A 14346-nucleotide genomic window follows, 5' to 3' on the forward strand; every position below is an offset into this window, starting at 1 on the left:
ACATTGCTGATAGTTTCCTTTGCTGAGAGAAAGCTTTTTAGTTTGAATCTATCCCAGTTATTGATTCTAGCTTTTATTTCTTGTGCTATGGGAGTCCTGTTAAGGAATTCTGATCCTAAGCCGACATGTTGAAGATTTGCACCTACTTTTTCTTCTATAAGATGCAGGGTCTCTGGTCTGAATCCGAGGTCCTTGATCCATTTTGAATTGAGTTTTGTGCAGGGTGAGAGATAGGCATTTAGTTTCTTTCTGCTGCATAAGGATTTCCAGTTTTCCCAGCACCATTTGTTGAAGAGGCTATCTTTTCTCCATTGCATATTTTTGGCCACTTTGTCTAGTATGAGAAAATCATATTTATTTGGGTTTGTGTCCATGTCCTCTATTCTGTCCTATTGATCTACCTGTCTATTTTGGTACAAATACCATGCCATTTTTGTTACTATTGCTGTGTAATAGAGTTGAAGATCTGGTATTGTGATACCCTCTGCTTCGCTCTTTCTACTGAGGATTGCTTTAGCTATTCTGGGTTTCTTATTCTTCCAGATGAATTTCATGATGGCTTGCTCTATTTGTGTAAGGTACATCATTGGGATTTTAATTGGAATTGCATTGAATCTGTATAGCACTTTTGGTAGTATGGCCATTTTGACAATATTAAATCTTTCTATCCAAGAACATGGGAGATCTTTCCATCTTCTAAGGTCTTCCTCAATTTCTCTCTTCAATGTTTTGTAGTTTTCATTGTAAAGATCTTTTTACCTCTTTTGTGAGATTGATTCCCAAGTATTTTATTTTCTTTGAGGCTGTTACAAATTCAGCTCTGATTTTAATTATTCCCTGTCTTCTTTCTTTTTCTGGTGCCTTGTGATGAAATGTTACGTTACTTAGTAGGGACTTTCTATTCTTTAAATGAATAAACTGAATGCAGTGGACTCTGCTCTTAGCACTGCCTTCATATTGTCCCAGAGATTTTGATATGTTGTATTTCTCTTCTCATTTCCTTTGCTAGTTTTTAAAATGTCATCCTTGATTTCTTCTGCTCCTTTGGTCATTCAATAGAGTATTGTTTAGTTTGCAGGTGTTAGAGAAGATTTTGTTTTCTATTTTAGTTTTGATTTCTAATTTCATTCTGTTAGGATCTCATAGAATGAATAGTTTTATATTGATTTTGCATATTTGTTAAGAGTTGCTTTGCAGCATAACATAGTGTATTTAGAGAAGGATCCATGTGCTGCTGTGAAAAAGGTACATTCAGTGTTTGATGAATGAAATATCCTATATATGTCTGTTAAGTTAAATTATTTATTGCATTTTTTAGTTCTACAGTTTCTTTGTTAAGTTTTCATTTGGAAAAATCACTCCAGTGGTGAGAAATGTGTCTTAAAGTTTCTCAGTATTGTGTTTTGGTCTGTTGGCTTTGTTTAATGCATGTAGAGCCTTCATTGTTTGGGGCATAAATATTTATGATTATTATGTGTTGATATGTAATTCCCTGAAGCAGTATGAAATGTCCTTCTTTGTCCCTTCTGATTAACTTTGAAGTCCACTTTATCTGATATGAGGATAAAATCTGCTTCTTTATGAGATCCACGTTAGTTATATTTTTTCCCATTCTTTTACCTTCAGTCTGTGTATGTCTTTGCTGATGAAATAAGTGTCCTGGAGACAGTGTATTGTTGGGTTTTCTTTTTTAATCCACTCTACCAATCTATGTATTTTAATTGAATTTTAATTGATGTGTTTAGTTCATTAACATTAATGTTGTTATTGAGATGATTTTTGTTTACTGTCATTTTGTTTTATTTCTGATGTTTAATTTGAATTAGTTTCTCCTTTGACAATTATTCTAGTGTACTTCCTTCCTTTGCTGGTCTTCACTTTTATTTTCTTCATGAAAATTTTATTGAGTATTTTTCGTAGAGTATATTTTCTCCTTTGAATTCTTTTAACTTGTACTTATCATGGAAGGTTTTTATTTCATCATCAGTTATGAAGCTTAATTTTGCTGGATATCAATTTTTTGGGTGGCATCCAAATTCTTTCAGTGCTTGATATATAATGTTCCAAGATTCCCAGCTCTGAGGGTCTGGGCTGAGAAATCAGCTGAGATACAGATTGGTTTTCCTCTAATGGTGACTTGTTGATTTTCTATAGCAGTCTTTAAAATTCTATCCTTAATCTGTATGTTGGGAATTTTCATAAATAGTATACATCTGTGTGGGTGTGTTCTAATTGTTCATTTTTATATTTGGAGTTTTATAAGGCTCTTTCATCTGATTTTCCATTTTATTCTTTAGGTTTGGAAAATTTTCTGATATTTCTTTTAAAATTTTTAAAAATTTTGTTCTAATTAGTTGTATATGACAGTAGAATTCTTTTATACATTTTGATAGATCATACATAAATGGAGTGTAATCTCTCATTTTTTCTGATTATACATATTGTAGGATCACATCAGTCAATTCATTCATTTGTGTACATAAGGTAATATATTCTGTTTTACTCTATCACTCTGATATTATTTCATTGAAAATATTGTGTATTCTTTCAATTTGATCTTTTCATGTTATCTCATATTTTTTGGAAGTTCTGTTTATGGACTCCTAACATCTTTTCTCCATGGTCAACTTTATTTCGAAGATGATATATTTTGCCTTCATTATCTAAAATTCTGGGTTCTAAGTGGTCTTGTCTGTTGGTCATGCTTTGAGTTGAATACTTAATTTGGTTCATTGATATCTTCTTTTCAAGTATTTCTACTTGATTTTTGTTTAGATTCTATCTCTTTATTGAAGTGATCTTTCATTTCCTGAATTTTTTTCTCTACTATCACTCTTCAACATCATTTTCCTCACAGATTAATTTATATACTTTCTAAACTCCTTCTTTGTCATTTCTCCCCCTATGGTGGTGATGGATTCTGTTATTAGAGTGTCTTGGTTTGTTTGGTGTGATTTGTTATCATGTTGTTTTTGTGTCTACTCATGTAAAAGTATGGATGCAAAACAGTAGTTTTTCTACTCTGTAGACTATAGTGTCCCTGAAGGTTTCTGGTACTTATCATTTAGTGTAACAACAACCAATGCAAACTATATGGGTAGCATTAAACCCAATAATTCCTGCTGTGACATCTACAATGTTGTCACAATAAATAAAAATGATACAATGAGTTCCTATGAACAATAAAAACACCAACTTTGCAAAATAACTTATAATTTTGAATGTTGAACAGGGAGAGAACAGAAGTGATGTAAGATGTGATGATTTTAAGGGAGGGAAAGAGAAGATAGAAGCAAAAAATTAAAGACTGAAGGAACAATAGAGATTGCCTATCAGCAAAAGAAAAGGGAGAACGAGGTTCAAGAGAAACAGATGAGAGAAAACATAGATAAAGTAAAAGTTTTAAAAATTAAAAATAAATACAAAAATGAAAGAATAAAAATCTAAACTAAAATATATTAATCAAACTTTCTAGTCTCCAAAAAACTGATCCATGAAAAATAAGTAGTTTCAAATGAACTGGAAATGAGAAAAGAAAAATCCAAATATGAATATGTATAAATATCTATGAACCATTAAGGTCAAAATTAAGCAGAGAAAAGAAATAAGGGGAATAAAAGACCGTGTGAAAAGTTAAGGAATTGTTTCCATTGGAGTTCAAAATATTCTCAGCTTCCCTACTCAGTAGTTAGGTGGGGTTGTCTGGATTGTGATGCTTGCAGCATCCTCAAGGTGGAGTTGCAATTGTGAGAGATAGTCCTGTAACTGAAAGTGCTGTGTGCAGGGTTTGGGCATAGATAGGGTCTAGGCTCTTTCACTGGGTGCCAGTTGGCTTGGAGATTCTCAATAAGTGCACTTCCAGAGCTCAGCAGTTGCCAGTCCATTCTGGAAGTCTGCCACCCAGGATCGCCTCCAGGGCCCACTTGCGTGGTGTACGAGCCAATTCTTAGTCCACTATGTTAGCTGCTGACCACATATTTCATGGTTTCAAGTTCAGTGTCCAAACTCAGTCTCTCCCACACCCACCCTTGTTAATTCCTGGCCAGCCATGTGTCTCCCAGTCAGCTTTGCAAGCAGCTGGATTAGAAGGGGATGGGGTGTGCCAGGAGGGGGTCCATGACCAGTTGTCCTGTGTGTGTAAACCTCACATGTTTAATTTTCTCTTTGCAACTTGGGTACACTCTTTGTCATGCATTTTGCTTTTGTCTGGCCTGTATTTTGGGCCAGACTCAGGTTTGGCACCCAAAGATATCAGTCCCCAATGTGTGGCTTCAAAATGGTTCCTTCCTCTGTCCTCTATATGCCACACAAAGAAATGTGGTTGGGTTTCTGTACAAGGCTGCTGTGAAGTGAACCTTTCCATTTAGTCAGGAAGTGGCTTTGATCTGCAGACTTTGTATACAGGCATGCCTCACTCCTAAAAATATGGGTTTCCTTGATTTCCTTATCCCTCCTCTGTGCGCAGAGGGGCCACTCTGGCTGGTGTCTCCAGCTGCAGCAGCAGCTGTGGCGCTGGAGGTTTCTTCCTCATTTTATCTGCTTTGATTGTCCAGTATTAAGTTCCATAAAGCCCGACCTTTGTTTCTTTCTCCAACCTCGCTGAGAAGCTCCCTGTCTTCTCTCTTGGTTTCACACCATGGAGCAGCCAGAAAAATGACCTGCTCTATCCCACCACCTTGAAACCTCCCAGGCATCCCTCGCTTTTGGAGGACTCTCCACACTGCTCTCCTGAGTGGTATGTCTGCAGTTCACCCACAATGCACAGGTGCTTCTTTCTCCCCACAACCTCACTGAATTTTGTTGATTTCCATGTTCTTGATCATTACTATTTTGACCAGAGTGAGATGGACTCTTATGTAGAATTTCCTTGATTGCTAGAGACGTTGAACATTTTTCTTAACTTTTGTTGTCCAATTGTGTTTCTTCTTTTGAGAGTTTCTGCACAGTTGCTTGCCCTTCTATTGATTGGATTTTTTTTTTTTTTGGTGGGTTTTAGTTCTTGTGTATTCTGGATATAAGTTCCCCATTGAAGGAATTAATAGGGAATTAATGTAACTAAAAGGAATAAAAGAAATTGCCTAGATTTTCTCTCATTTTGTAGACTCTCTTTTCACAGTTTTAATCATTTCTTTTGCTGTGCAGAAACTTTTCACTTTGGTGTCATCGCAAAAATTGGTCCTTGGTTTTATTTTTTGCACTTTATAGGGCTCATAAGGAAGCTGATGCCAGCACTTTTATGTTGGAGTGTTGACACTATGTTTTCTTCTAGCAGCTGAAATTATCAGGTTAAATTTTTAATCTTTGATCCATTTCAATTTGAGGGTTGTGCAGACTGAAATTCCAGGGCCTAATTTTGTTTTTCAACAAACACCTCTCCTTTTGTACCAGCACCATTTTATAAAGGGTGTCATTTCCCTAAGATAAAGTTTTGGCAACTTTGTCAAATATCATATGGCTAGAGGTTTGTGAATGTTTTTGCTGCTATTGTTCTGTTGTATAATTTTAGATTAGGTGATTTCATGTCTCCTTTAATTACCTTGCTTACTATTGTGTAGCTATTCTGAATTTCTTACTCTTCCAAGTAAATCTAAGAGTTGATTTTTCCTAACTCTGTCCAGAAGGTAATTTATGTTAATTGGGATTGTATTGGATCTGTACATTGCTTTTGGTGGTTTGGCCTTTGTGACCACATTGTTTCAGCCTGTTCAGGAACATGTGATGTCTTTCCATCTTCTCAGTTCTTAAGTGTTCTTTTTCTTCAGTGTTCTATTATTTATGTTGTAGAGCTCTTTTGCCTCCATGGATAAATTAATTTGCAAGTATTTAATTTTTTGAGATTATTGTGAGTGAGATTGTTTTTTTTTTTTATTCTTTCCTCAGCTGAATCACTGTTGGGGTATAGGAAAACTACTGATTAATGGGTGTTGATTTTGTATCCTACTACTTTGCTAAATTTCTTTATACTCTGAAATCTTCTGGTGAAATCTTTTTTTTTTTATCTTCTATATATAGGATCATGTTTTCAGCAACAGAGTTTGACTTCTCCTATTTGTATTCTTTTTTTTTTTTTTTTTTTTTTCTTGCCTGGTCACTCTGGTAAGTGTTTTAAGGCCAGTATTAAATATGAATGGTGAGTGTGCAGCCTTGTCTTCATCCTGAATTTAGTGGGCATGCTTTTAGTTTTTCTTCATTTAGTTTATTATTGGCTTTGGGTTTGTCATAAATGGTCTTTAAAATGTTGAGGTAAGTAACTTTGATCCCTAGCTTTTCCATTATTTTTTAAAGGAATGGGTGGTAGATTGTATCCAAGGTCTTTTCTGCATTCATGGAGATGATTGCATGACTTTTACCCATAATTCTGTTTAAGGGATGAATCACATTCATTGATTTGTGTATGTTGAACTAACCTTGCATACATGGGATGAAACCCACTTGTTCTTGGTGCATCATCCTTTTGAATATGGTTCGCTAATATTTTTAAGGATGTTTGCATCTATATTTATTAGGGCTCTTGCTCTGTAGTTTTCTTTCCTTGATATGTCTTTGTGTGTTTTGGTATCGGGGTTATACCAGCTTCATAAAATATATTTGGGAAAGTTTCCTCCCTTTCAATTTCATGGAATAATTTGAGAAGGAATGCTGTTAGTTCTTCTGTAAAGGATTGGTAGAACTCAACTGAGAATCCATTAGGTTGTGGGCTTTTGTATTGTAGAAGATTTTAAATTGCTATTTCAATTTATTACTTAGTATTGGTCTGTTAAGTTTTTACACATTTTTCTATTTCAATTTGGTCAGATCATATGTGTCTAGAAATTTGCCAATATTTTCTAGGTATTGCTGTTTATTCAAGTATAAATTTTCAATATAGATAAACCTCTGGATTCCAAAGGATCTAGGGTGTGATCTCCTTTCCATCACTGATATTGTTGATTTTTTTCTCTCCTTCTTTTAGTTAGTTTGTCTAAGGGTTTGTCAACTTTGTTTTTTTTAAGAACCAACTCTTCATTACATTGATCCTGTGTATTTTTCAATTATTCTCAATTGCATTGATTTTTGCTTTGATCTTAATTATTTCCTGTCTTCTACTGGTTTTGGGGTTTAGTTTCTTCATTATCCAAGGCCTTGAGGAGGAATGTAGGCTTATTTATTTGGAATCTGTCAAATTTCTAAATGTAGGTAAACAGTGCCATAAGTTTTCCTCTTAGAAGTGCTTTTATACAATGCCAGATACATTGATGTTCTCAGTCTTTGGTTTCATTAGTTTCTAAGAATTTCTTAATTTCTATTCTCATTCCTTTTTTGATCAGTTCTTCAGTTAGGAGAACATTATTCAACCTCCCTGTATTTAGGTGGTTTACATTTTTTTTCTTCTCTGATAGAATACATGGGATTACATTAGATTTTGATTTGCTAATATTTGATTTTTAGCCATGAATATGATCTATTTTGGAAAGAGTTCCAGTGTTGCTGAGAAGAGGGTAAATTCAGCTCTTTGAGATTGGAATATTAGGTTGGTTATCAGTTAGGTCCTCTTTATTATAGTGTTGATTAGGCTTAAAGTATGTTTGATATTTTGGTGACCTGTCTGTTGGTGACAGGGGTGTGTTGAAATCACCCAGTGTTTTGGGGTTGGGATTTAACTCATTTAACATAATATGTAGTTTTATGTTATTATATAGTATTTCTTTGTGTAATTGTGTGTGTTCACATTTGTGTCATAAATGTTTACTATTCTTGTAACTTCTTGTTGGATTGTTCATGTTACTGGGATAAAGTGGCCTTCTTTGTCTCTTCTGATTCATTTTTGCTTGAAATTAATTTTATCAGAATTGAGAGATAGCTACTCCTGCCTGTTTTCTTTGACCATATGCCTGGAAAAAATATTTATTTTGCCATCTTTTTAACTTCAGTCTGGGATTGTTTTTGCCTATAAGCTGAGTCTCTTATTAGCATCATAGAGTTGTATTCTGGTTTTGACACATTCTACTAATCTGTGGCTTATAATTGAGATATTAAGACCATTAACATTTATTGTTAGTATGGATATGTGTTTATTGTTTCCTGTCATAATTTTTGTTATATTTTATCCAGGTTTGATTCTGATTTAGTAGATTATTCTTCTGTTTATCTTCCTCTGTTCGTGGTCATTGGGAATTGTTTTTTAATTCCTCTGTGTGTAGTATATCTTTGAGTATCCTTTGTAATGCTGGTTTGGTCCCCATGAATTCTTTTTGTTTATTCTCCTTTTTACCATAAAAATATTTTACTTGTATTTAATCTGCAGAAATTCTTGTCATTGAATATTTGTATTTCCCCCTCAAATGTTAACTGTGTTTTGCTGTATCTCATACCAGGACTTCTTGATATTTAGGATCTGATAAATCAGAAGTGAGCCTTATTGATTTGTCTATAATTTGTGACCTGATGTTTCTCTCTTGTGGCTTTTAATTTTCTTTCCTTTTTCTATATTTTAGGCATTTTGATTATGATATTTCTTAGCAAGCTTCTCTTTTTACTGTAAGCCCCCTCTTTGGGGCCCGGTAAATCTTCTTTTTTGTGGATGTCTATCTCATTTCTCCTTTGGGAAAAGTTTTCTGCAACTACCTCTTTGAAAATGTTATTTAGGCCTTTAGTTGGTATCTTCATAGTCTCTTTTGTCTCAGTGATTCTCAGGTTTGGTCTTTTAAAGTTGTCCCTGAGTTCTTGCATGACACGGTCATGTTCTAAAATTTTTCCCTATAGTACCTTCTGTGTCTTCAAGAACATACAGTCTATCTTCAATGCCTGAAGTCCTGTCTTCAAGGACTGAGTTTCTATATTCTTTGCAATCTAATCTGTTAGTGATGCTTTCAAGTAAATTTTTAACTTGATTGATCATGCCTTTCATTTCTAAGAGTTCTGTTTGGTTTCTTTTCAATATTTTTATTTCTTTATTATAGTGGTTTTTCATCTCCTGTAATTTCTCTTTAATTCCGCCCTTATATTTTCTTCTAGTTCTTTGATCATTTTGATAATAAGATTTATTAAAACACTTCCCTGGGTTTTAGTCCACCTCATCAGTGGGATCTTTGTTGGGGGATTGTGAATTTGGGGGGATTATGTTTGTCTGTTTTCTCATGTTTTTAGAGGTCTTGGTCTTGTGTACCAATTATGGTGGATTCCTCTTCTTCTTTCTCCACATGTTCTTTTATGTGTAATTATTTATTTTCTGTGGCATCTCTGTTTTTAACATGAGCAGATGCCAAGGAGTTGGCCCCGAGTTTCCTCTTTTTTTCCTCCTTGGATTATTGTTAATGGTTTGGGCGTTTTGTCTTCTCCCTATTTTGAGTTGAAGTAATGTCAGGGAATGTTCAGTTCAGCAGCAGATTCTCTCCACTCTCCAGTGAGCAGCTGGTACTTTCTCAGGCAGTGGGGGCTGTTGGTGAATTCAACCAAGGCTTCTCTGCCTGCAGTTTAGTGGTTGCATTTGTTGTTTCATACAGCTGTTTACACAGATTCTCCAGCTGGGTCAAGCTCTGCATATGATCCACCATTGTGCTCCATTCGTGCTTTTCTCTGGCTCCTCTCCCTGCCAGCGTGCACCTCAGCCAGTGCTGCTGCAGCCTCCGCTGCCATCACCGCTCTGCCTGCACGCTGGGGACTCCTCAAGCTATACTTGAGGCATAAAGCTGCTTGGCTGAGCAGGCCCCAGCAGACCGGAGGCGGTTGGACAATGCCCAGTTGCAGCTGGGAAGGCGTAAAGGCACGGGAAGTGTCAGCTGCCTGGAGACACCGGGTGGGAGCTAGACATCGTTTTTGACTTCAGATTTCTCTGTACCAAGACACTCCAAGGTGCAGGTTGTAATTCAGCCTCCTCTGCTCACACTTCTAAATCCACAAATCTGTGCCAAGTCCACTTCAGCAGTCACTGGTGGTGGGTCATGGTGGCTGTATTTCTGGTTTTCATACTCAAATTTCTGAGTCTATAAGGTTCTTTGAGTGTTCAGTATTTTAATTTTGGTGAAATCTCTCCTTCACCCACCTGTGCTGAGAAGTTGCACAACCACTGCTTTGGTCTTACACTACAGTACAGCTTGAATGCGCTTCCTTTGCTGTCTTCCAAGCCTGAGAAATTAGCATTTTAAAAACATTTTCCTCATGAGTACTATAAAAGTCATATTCCCATTGGAGTATTTTAAGCCTAGTTAGGTTACACATTTTTAGAAATGGAAATATTGTGCCCATTGCAAGCAACACTTTCTCTTTTCTCCTCAGCTTTGTCCATTAAAAATGAAAATAATTTAGTGTCTTTCATTATGCAAACAATAGTTCATCAATATTGATCAGTATTAAGCTCATTGATATGCAAAATTTCTGAATTATGTTTTGCTTAAATTTATGAATTACACTAAGTAGCAACTAAAATGGCATCAAAGTAAAAAAATTCTGAAAAGTAGATGTGTATTAGAGTCCTAGAATTGCATTAAGACTGAGAACACATTTCATGGCCTTATTTTTATTTGATCTTAATAGTTACACATAGGAGTTGAATACATAATGTGTAGATAGTCATTGTTGCACATAGTAGTGTTGTTAGGTTTATCTCAACAAAATTACACATGCATGGAATTTGATTTCAGTTTATGATTCAATCCCTTTCCTGCCTCCTTTCCCTCTGTCCCTCCTCCCCTCCATTGTTCTCTTTGCTCTGATGGACATCCTTTCCCTTGTCCATTTATTTAATTTTTATTGGTTATTTTTACTTATACATAACAGTGCAATTTCATGTGGTACATTTATGCATGCACATACACCATCATTTTTGAAGACTTCATTATCCATGCCTTTTCTTTCTCATCCTTCCAGTTGACCCCTCAATATTCTTCTACACCATGATCTTCCCTATATCGCCTCATAATTATATCCTTTCCTTCTCCTTTCCTTTATTTTACTCTGGCTTCTACTTATCAGAGAATACATTTGACCTTTGAGATTCTCAGTTTGACTTTTTTCACTTAACATGATGCACTCCATTTCTACCAATTCACTAGCAGTTGACATAGTTTAATTCTTCTTTATGGTAAGTAGAATGACATTGTGTATATATACAACAAGTTCTTAATCCTTCATCCATCGATGAGCATCTGATTTGATTTTATAATGCAATTCTTGTGAATTGGACTACTATAAACATTGAAGGAGCTCTATCACTGTAGTATGCTGATTCTTGTTATTTTACAAAAATATTTTAATAGGAGTGGGATATTGTTTTCTCATCTCTAGTTTTCTGAGCAATCTTCAAACTGCTTTCCAGAGTGATTGTACCAGTCTGCAGTACTTCCAACAATGCACGTTTCCTTTCTCCCTGCAGTCTTGCCCAGCATTTATCATTGTTTGTATTCTTGATAATTACCATTCCAACTGGAGTGATATTAAATCTTATTGTAGCATTTCCCTGATTGCTAGAGATGTTGAACATTTTTTGTATGGTTGTTGTCCATTTGTGATTCATCTTTTGAAAAATTTCTCCTCAGTATTTTTACCCATTTATTTGTTAGTTATTTTTGGGGTACACGAAATTTTCTGAGTTCTGTATGCTGGATATTTATCCCCTATTAGTGGAGTAGGTAGAAAAGACTTTCACCCATTCTTCAGGGAGAATATATTTCTGTGTTCAGCTTTCTAATATATAAGGTAAATATCTTCCATCTAATAATAACAGAAAACACAGGAACAAATTAAGGAAAAGCAAGAGTCTTCTTAGTCTTATCTTTTCAATTCAGAACCTAATTTCTTTGTGAACCATTTGGACCATGAGTGCCTGACACTGATATCTGGGATTCTGACACCATAAATGGAAGAGAATCAAGAGGACTTGAGTAACATGGAGGAAACTTCCATGTTATTGGAAATCCTATACCTGCAAATTTAGTTTTTTACATTTAAATGTTTGCTATGAAAAATCAGTGTCAAATAACTGTGAAGCAGTGGCAAAGATGTACCCGTAATAGAGGATACATAATGCACAGTCTCTTAAAAGTGAACCAAGGTACCTTTCTGATAAGGCTTGGTATTTCTGGAGAAGTAGATATTCTTTGGAATGTAGATTGATAAACCCTGATATAGAGTTGAAAATTTGGCTTGTTAATTATATAAAATACTTAAATCTAATTGTTGACTTTTCATTCTTTTCTGGAATGCGCTCCATGCAATGAATTTTCCTCTTAGTACCGCATTCATAGTGTCCCAGTGATTTTGATATGTTGTATCATCATTCTCATTGACCTCTAAGAATTTTTTAATCTCCTCCCTGATGTTTTTTGTTATCCATGTTTCATTCAATAACATATTATTTAGTCTCCAAGTGTTGGAGTAATTTCCTTTTTTTACTTTGTCATTGATTTCTACTCTCAGTTCATTATGATCTGATGGAACACAAGGCAGTATCTCTGTTTTTTTTTTTTTTTGCATTTCCTAAGGGATGCTTTGTGGCATAACATATGGTCTATTTTCGAGATTGTTCCATGTGCTGCTGAGAAGAAAGTATATCCGCTCATTGATGGATGGAATATTCTATATATGTCTATTAAGTCTAGGTTATTGATTGTGTTATTGAGTTCTATGGTTTCTTTGGTTGGATTTTGTTTGGAAGATCTATCTAGTGGTGACAGCAGTGCGTTAAAGTCGCCCAGAATTATTGGGTTGTGGTCTATGTGATTCTTGAAATTGAGAAGGATTTGTTTGATGTACAGGGATTCACCATTGTTTGGGGCATAAATATTTACTATCGTTATGTCTTCTTGATTTATGGTTCCCTTAAGCAGTATGTAATGTCCTTCTTTATCCCTTCTGAATAACTTTGGCTTGAAGTCCACTTTATCTGATATAAGGATGGAAACTCCCGCTTTTTTACTGGGTCCATGTACGTGGTAGGTTTTTTCCCATCCTTTCACCTTTAGTGTGTGGATGTCTTTTTCCATGAAATGAGTCTCTGGCAGGCAGCATATTGTTGGATCTTTCTTTTTAATCCATTCTGCCAGTCTGTGTTTTGATTGATGAGTTTAGGCCATTAACGTTCAGGGTTATCATTGAGAAATGATTTGTATTCCCAGTCATTTGGCTTATTTTTGGTTTTTAAGTTGGCTTGGTTTCTCCTTTGAGTGGGTTTTCTCTAAGGTAGTTCCTCCCTTTGCTGACGTACATTGTTGTTTTTCATTTTCTCCTCGTGGAATATTTTGTTGAGAACCTTCTGTAGTGCAGGCTTTCTATTTGTAAATTCTTTTAGCTTTTGTTTATCATGGAAGGATTTTATTTCATCTTCAAATCTGAAGGTTAGTTTTGTTGGGTATAGGATTCTTGGTTGGCAACCATGTTCTTTCAGAGCTTGAAAAATGTTGGTCCAGGCCCTTCTAGCTTTTAGAGTCTGGGTTGAGAAGTCTGCTGCTATCTGTATTGGTCTCCCCCTATATGTAATCTGATGCTTTTCTCTTGCGGCCTTCAAAATCCTATCTTTATTTTGAATGTTAGGCATTTTCATTGTAATGTGCCTTGGTGTGGATCTGTTGTGATTCTGTGCATTTGGTGTTCTGTAAGCCTCTTGTATTTGATTTTCCATTTCATTCTTCAGGTTTGGGATATTTTCTGATATTATTTCATTGAACAGGTTGTTCATTCCTTTGGTTTGTATCTCTGTGCCTTCCTCAATCCCACTAATTCTTAAATTTGGTCTTTTAATGATGTCCCATAGTTCTTGGAGATTCTGTTCATGATTTCTTACCATCTTCTCTGTTTGGGCGACTTTATTTTCAAGATGAAATATTTTGTCTTCATTGTCTGAGGTTCTGTCTTCCAAGTGGTCTAGTCTGTTGGTGATGCTTTCCATTGAGTTTTTTATTTGGTTTATTGTCTCCTTCATTTCAAGGATTTTTGTTTTGTTTGTTTGTTTTTTTTTTTTTTTTTGAGAATCTCTATCTCTTTGTTGAAATGATCTTTTGGTTCCTGCAGGTGCTCTTTCAGCTTATTGGTATTATCATTCATTGCCTCCATTTGCTCTCTTATCTCATCCTTTGCTTCATGAATCATCTTAATCATGTATAATCTGAAGTCCTTTCCTCTATTACTATAGAATCTAGATTTGTTTGGATCATTTTCTTTCCTTGTTTTTTCATGTTGTTCATGTATCTTCCCCTCTAGCGCTGCAGATCTGGGGTATTGCAGATTTCCCCCTATAGGCTTATAGTGGCCCTATAGGTGTCCAAAACCCTTTCTTGAAGAGGAGATTAATATTAGCTGTACCCAAATCAGACACTATGCAATCCTAGACCAAATAGCCCCTATGGGGAAAATAACATCATGTAAATAAGGGAG

This window comes from Sciurus vulgaris (assembly GCF_902686455.1).
Source record: "Sciurus vulgaris genome assembly, contig: HiC_scaffold_442_arrow_ctg1, whole genome shotgun sequence".
Taxonomy (NCBI): Eukaryota; Metazoa; Chordata; class Mammalia; order Rodentia; family Sciuridae; genus Sciurus; species Sciurus vulgaris.